Consider the following 7,293-nt stretch of genomic DNA (forward strand, 5'->3'; position numbering starts at 1 on the left):
GACGACATTTCACCTGACTATTTCGATCTAGTCCTATATCCGAGTTCTCACACATTAAAACACGTCGGACGTCAAGGCAAATTTTTTCACATTTTATAGTCCTTTGAATTTTGCTTGTTTGGAGTTGGTGCATTATATGCTTGGACTTGTTTCATTTCACATTTCGTCCATATATTTTCGTAGTTTTTTTTTTATAGATAGTTGTTATTCTTTACAGAAGCAATTGTTGCTTACATTCTTCCTGGTGGGCAATTTCGTAGTGTGTTGTCATTTATGTGGGCGTTCTCTTCCAGAGGACATCCCACGGCCTCTGTCGTTCTTTCTGGCTGGTCGGGCATCTCACCATTGGCGCTGTTAATTTGTTGTTACCTCCCAGTCATTATCGATTTTTTGGTCTTTTGGATTTTTCTCAGTTATTTGCGTATTCCGCTCTGACTGTTGTTATACGATAAATATACATTAATTTAGCATCCGTCGGCTCGCTATTCGTTGCTGTTACGAATAATCTCCTGTGGATGTATTTTTCAAGGCGTGATTGGACGCAGCATCTTATATTTTTCCTCGTTACGTAAGACAGCACAATAACGTCATCTTCTATACCTGAGTCAGTATTCAATCGATATTCTAGCAAAGTAGAGAGGCGATCTGACAAATCTGCAACAAACTTTTTAAGTGATTTGGAAAAATAGACATCGCTATGCAATAGCTTTGTGTGTGGATCCGAGTTACTTTTAGATTGCCAGCCTAATTATGTGAATAGTCATAGACAAGTAACGTTTATAAACAGCAGCTCCAGTCTAGAGGATATAATAATTCAGATGCAGGAGGAAGTATGAATCGCGCGTGTATTTAGGAGTTATGTACGCAAGGCATTAGACGAGGATGGGATTCGAACGCCTGCGTACAGAACACATTGGATTAGCAGTCCAACGCCTTAACCACTCGGCCACCTCGTCTTGCGAAAGTAAGTTCTGAATCGTGCAACAGTAATTGCAACTGCAGAAAAATATGGTCTTGCTAACTGGACGTTTCGTCAGATTGAAAAGAACTTTTTATGGAGGGCAAGTTGGATGCATGTCAGCAGAGATGCCGTTAGATCAGGGTTTCCCATACTGTGTTCCGTAGAACACTGTTCTTCGGTGGGAATCAACGCACCGTGAAAAACCATTAATAACATGGTGTTTTTATCGACATTCTGATAATGCTAATAACTTTTAAAAATTTTTATGAGTTCTGTGCTTTTAGTTATGATTTAAAATTGAAGTAATCACCAAATACAACAAGTATTCTCATTTCTAAGATTTTGTTAACCTTCAAAATGAACAAGGTGCTCCATGAAAGTACCAGCGTTCTCGAAGTGTTCCGCCAGACGAAAAGTTTAGACACCCCTGCCTTAGAGAAGTTAAACATATAACACATTAATGATTATCACCTGCATATTGGATAGGAGGATACACACTATTTATAAATCAAACTTTTCCAAGAAAGACCAAGCCGAAAGCCGACAGTGCATGCAACAAAATGACTCTCGCATGGAAAATTGTCTAATATAAAACAATGCTGGTGGTGTAGAACGAAGAGCCAAAGAAACTGATACACCTGCCTAATATCATGTAGGGCCCCCGTGAGCACGTAGAAGTGCCGCAACACGACGTAGCATGGACTCGACTAATGTCTGAAGTAGTGCTGGAAGGAACTGACACCCCGAATCGAGCAGGGCTGTCCATAAACTCGAAAGAGTACGAAAGGGTGGAGATATCTTCTGAACAGAAACTTACAAGGCATACCAGATATGCTTAATAATGTTTATGTCTGGAGAGTTTAATAGCCAGCGGAAGTGTTTAAACTCAGAAGAGTGTTCCTGAAGCCATTCTGTAGCAATTTTGTACGTGTGGCGTGTCGCATTGTCCTGCTGGAATTGCCGAAGTCCGTCTCAATGCACAATGGACATGAATGGATGCAGGTGATCAGACAGGATGCCTACGTGAGTGTCACCTGTCAGAGTCGTATCCAGGCGTATCACGGGTCCCATATCACTACAACTCCACACGCCCCACACCATCACAGAGCGTCTACTAGCTTGGTGGAATCCCCTGCTGACACGCAGGGTCCATGGATTCATGAGATTGTCTCCATATCCGTACACGTCCATCCGGTCGATACAATTTGAAACGAGACCCGTCCAACCAGACAACATCTTTCCAGTCATCAACAGTCCAATGTTGGTGAAGACGGGCTCAGGCAAGGAGCAATCTTTGTGTCGTGCAGTCAGCAAGGGTATACGACTGGCCCATCAGCTCCGAAAGCCCATATAGATGATGCTTCGTTGAATGGTTCGCATGCTGACACTAGTTGATGGCCCATCATTGAAATCTGCAGCAATTTGCTGAAGGGTTGCACTCCTGTCACGTTGAACGATTCTCTTCATTCGCCGTTGGTCCCTTTCTTGCAGGATCTTTTTCCGGCCGCAGCGATGTCAGAGATTTGATGTTTTACCGGATTCCTGATTTTCAAGGTACACTCGTGAAAAGGTCGTGATGTAAAGTTCCCACTTCATCGCTACCTCGGAGATGCTGTGTCCCATCGCTCGTGTGCCGACTGTAACACCACGTTCAAATCCACTTAAATCTTGATAATCTTCTATTTTAGCAGCAGTAACCATTCTAACAACTGCGCCAGACACTTGTTGTCTTATAATAGGCGTTTCCGATCGCAGGGCCGTATTCTGCCTATTTACATATCTCTGTATTTGAATACGCATGCCAATACCAGTTTCTTTGGCGCCTTAGTGTATAACGCATGTTGCAACAGGAACGGCTGTAAGTAAGCGGAAGACGTGTCTGCGACTGGACAAGCAGCTTGCTGTGAGCAATGCAGTGCCTGTATTTCAGTTTCGGTTCACTGGAAACAATAGGCGCGGGTTGCGCACTACTGCTTTAACACCAAAATTGTAGCATAAAATTAATCGCAGAGCTCTTTTACTAGTATAGACATCAGCGAAATAGTAATTAAAAACAAGAAAAGAGCAGTGAATAAATAATGGCTAGCGTTCCTGCCTAGTAAGCAAGAAGACCCACGTTCAAGTCCTGGCTGTGGCACAAATTTTAATTCATTTCTTCAGCTCCCATCATTACCATAAATAATAATAATGAATATGAGTAGCATGCCACAGGATAATAATGTTGTCTACTCCATGACGTTTGATATTTAACAAGATTTCAATAGTAAATTATGCTTTAATGGTGGCCTCATATCAAACTGATAGATTAACTGAACACTTTTCAAATCAGTAAAGCAAATCTGTCATGTAGTTTCACTAGAGCATTTACTAACGGTGTCAAGTGCAGAATAATGTCGTAAACATGAATATTACCCCACAAAGAACCAGTAGCAAAAACTTAAAACTTCGACAGTGCGGAATTTGTCTAGCATTCGCAACGAAACAAAGTTCATTACCAGAAAGACTCATTACAAATGTAGTACAAGTACGTTACACAATTTCAATCAAAAAATTATGCTGCAAAATCATTAAATTTCGCAGTTGCTTACAAACAGTTAAATAAAAATAACGTTCGCGTGAACGCAAAAGAACCAATTTCTAAATGCCAACTGAATTTCAAGTCCCGATATATTTCTAAGTGTTCAGCTCGCGATCACCGAAGTATTACAAGTCCCACTAACACAGTCTGAATCTGTGGCGGCGCTCTGCCCGTCCCAACCAGACAAAAGATCTTCCCAAATTGGTGAGCACTGACCAAAAGATCCCAAGCTGTGCTGTGGCAAACTGTTTAAAAAGTTCCGTCACGCGACTGCACTGAGCAACACACTTAGTTTGAACATGACCACAATTCAAGAAATTTAAATACACTACTGGCCATTAAAATTGCTACACCACGAAGATGACGTGCTACAGACGCGAAATTTAATCGACAGGAAGAAGATGCTGTGATATGCAAATGATTAGCTTTTCAGAACATTCACACAAGGTTGGCGCCGAAGGCGACACCTACAACGTGCTGACATGAGGAAAGTTTCCAACCGATTTCTCATACACAAATAGCAGTTGACTGGCGTTGTCTGATGAAACGTTGTTGTGATGCCTCGTGTAAGGAGGAGAAATGCGTACCATCACGTTTCCGACTTTGATAAAGGTCGGATTGTAGCCTATCGCGATTGCGGTTTATCGTATCGCGACATTGCTGCTTGCGTTGGTCGAGATACAATGACTATTAGCAGAATATGGAATCGGTGGATTCAGGAGGGTAATACGGAACGCCGTGCTGGATCCCAACGGCCTCGTATCATTAGAAGTCGAGATGACAGGCATCTTATCCGCATGGCTGTAACGGGTCGTGCAGCCACGTCTCGATCCCTGAGTCAACAGATGGGGACGTTTTCTGCACGAACAGTTCGATGACGTTTGCAGCAGCATCGACTATCAGCCCGGAGACCATGGCTGCGGTTACCCTTGACGCTGCATCACAGACAGGAGCACCTGCGACGGTGTACTCAGCGACGAACCTTTGTGCACAAATGGCAAAACGTCATTTTTTCGGATGAATCCAGTTTCTGTTTACAGCATCATGATGGTCGCATCCTTGTTTGGCGACATCGCGGTGAACGCACATTGGAATTGTGTATTCGTCATCGCCATACTGGCGTTTCACCCGGCGTGATGGTATGGGGTGCCATTGGTTACACGTCTCGGTCACCTCTTGTTCACATTGACGGCACTTTGAACAATTTCAGATGTGGCTCTACCCTTCATTCGATCCCTGCGAAACCCTACATTTCAGCAGGATAATGCACGACCGCATGTTGCAGGTCCTGTACGGGCCTTTCTGGAGACAGAAAATGGAAAAATATAAGAATAGTCCCAGAGTTCATATTTTGCAAACAGTGCCGCAAAAGGCAAAGGTCCCGAGTTCGAGTCTCGGTCGGGCACACAGTTTTAATCTGCCAGGAAGTTTCAGTGTTAATTTAATTTTTTTAAATGTCTTCTTTTAAAAAGCCATAACTGAAATTCTGATCATTGCAATCAGACCGAAAATTTTATTTAGAGGTAGTAAGAGGATTATAACACTGAAAGGTCTCTGTTGGATTCCTTTCATGTTTAATTTCTTAAATCTGTTGCCATTTATGGAATAAATTCCTCTTCTAAATGTACTGTGGCGTTTCTGACTATCTGGGAGGAGACTGAGCAGTGGAACGTGTTACTTTTACACATAAACAAGAACGATCTGTCACACTACTACACTTTAAAGCACAGTTTATATGTAATTCTTATATGTAATTCATGTCACACAGTTTCATACGGAACCTACATCCGCTTTCTTTTATATACTGTATATGATAAGATACTGTCATCCCCCTTCCCTTCTGTGTGAGAGTATGAATGAGCAAATGTATTTGTAGTTGCATGCTTGAGGGTAGCAGACAAGCCTGTCTGCTAGAGAACAGTAGGACCAACGTCGGAACAGGTAGCTACGCTTCCCAAAAGCAAAGAGGATTCTATCCTTAGTATGGTTCTGTCCGTCCGTTGTCATGTTGGTATAGGAAGCTGCCCCTCTGGTCACTTCCGTTGGTCTTTGTGAGCCACCCTCAGGAAACACGCTCGGGAGTAGGCAGTGGCAGTGTGGCCGTGGCGAGCGTCTGAAGTGGTAAGATCTCCGGCTAAGCGCGTGTCTGTTAAGCCCGTAGGACAATGGATTTCTTAAGTTCAGCCTAACTGAAAATTTAATCACCCTTATTTCGGGTTTAGGTCTAAAATATCCGATGTTATCTTAAATTGCAGCGTAGTGTAATTCTCGTGTGAAGTTCATATTATTTTCCGGTTGTTGCTTGGTTACTACTTTGTGAGTAAAGTGGAACCACGTGTTGATCAGTAACTCTAACTAAGTTCATCAATCTTAAATGTGAATGCTTGTGTGATTATAACGTCTCGTCTTGACAATATTTTACAATATAGCATCTTTTCTTTATGCTTTTCTTTATGTTCAACCCACGTGGAGTGTACTTTGCGAGACCAGTACCACGTGCTTATATAACTGTTTGACCCATCAGGTTAATAGTAAGACGTTAGTAACCAGTTCAAGGTTTTTCTTTTGTCAATTGCTTTTCGATCGAATTTATTTTAATTATCAAAATTACTGTGGAGTTATACGCTTTCTGTAAACCAAGTTGACCACGTGGAGCATGTGGTGTAATCATCAAAGTAGCCTTCACCTATTCCTTTTGGGAAGATTTTACAAAGAGTTAATATGAATTTAGTATACCAGTGTGTGGTAATTACATGACGGACAGGATTGTGTTACGAACGTAATTTCTTTGGGGAAAACTGAATCTGTTGGTTGTGGTTAATTTCTCCTTGCTTATGTTTCAACGTTCTTTGGGTGTTGTTTTGTGAATGCAGGGTTGTATGCAGTCTCCCAATCTTGGCTCCATATTTGATGTGTTCCGTAAGATTTTCACAATCCTAAATAAGGCACCAGCTTGTTGCGAGTAGAATTTAATATGCTAAAATTTCAGTGACCAATCTTAAAAATAAATTTCCAAATATAAACTGATTTCTTTCTTGTTATTTAAATTCTCCTTTTTATATATATATTACCGGTTGTGGTATGACTATTAAAAGATTATCATTAATGTTAGTCTGTTTGGGAATTTGGTAAACTTAGACTAGATACCTGATGAAACAGTTGCCCAGTAATCCACGGTTAACGTCCCCAGACAGATCACGGCTTTTAACCCGCTTTTATTCTACTATTAGCACCCGATTACAGCATAGCAAATTAATGTAGCAATATTACAACACCACTGAACTACAGTCATTAATGTGTGTTTAAAATTTTATTATTTACAAAGTTTAGAATTTCGTACAATCAGAATCAATTATCTTTTTGCTAACAAACAATTTCGTAAATCAGAATCTGACAGAAGGTATTCTATTTGCGTAGCTACAATTGGACAGCAACTTGTTTTGGGCAGCTCATGTAAATTTCGTAGGATTAGGATTTTTCGAGAAAAGGCTTCTAAGAGTGTTAAATATGTAGAAATCAGAAAAAGCAGTTAAAGATTTAGTCCACATATTTCAACATGTAATAGGCCTACCCGCATTTTAAAATTCTCGGTATTGGTACCCCTCATCGTCCGGGTGTCTCTTCTCTCCCCTTTTAATCTGTCTGGCCTGTGTTTATAGATTAAACAGCCATGTGTCAACTTTGCTGATCCTGCTCTGATCGATGGTGTGAAATGCTTTTGCAGTAAACACACCTGAATTTACACCACCTCTGT

The 7,293-nt window shown here is 41.3% G+C and overlaps 1 non-coding gene across 1 annotated transcript; it reads right to left on the reverse strand.

Annotated features, from left to right (window-relative positions):
- Positions 1 to 874: 874 nt before the first annotated feature.
- Trnas-gcu lies at positions 875 to 956 on the reverse strand. The gene has a single exon. It is a non-coding gene; the product is annotated as a tRNA-Ser (tRNA).
- Between the last annotated feature and the right edge of the window lie 6,337 nt (positions 957 to 7,293).

This window comes from Schistocerca americana, chromosome 6 (assembly GCF_021461395.2).
Source record: "Schistocerca americana isolate TAMUIC-IGC-003095 chromosome 6, iqSchAmer2.1, whole genome shotgun sequence".
NCBI lineage: Eukaryota > Metazoa > Arthropoda > Insecta > Orthoptera > Acrididae > Schistocerca > Schistocerca americana.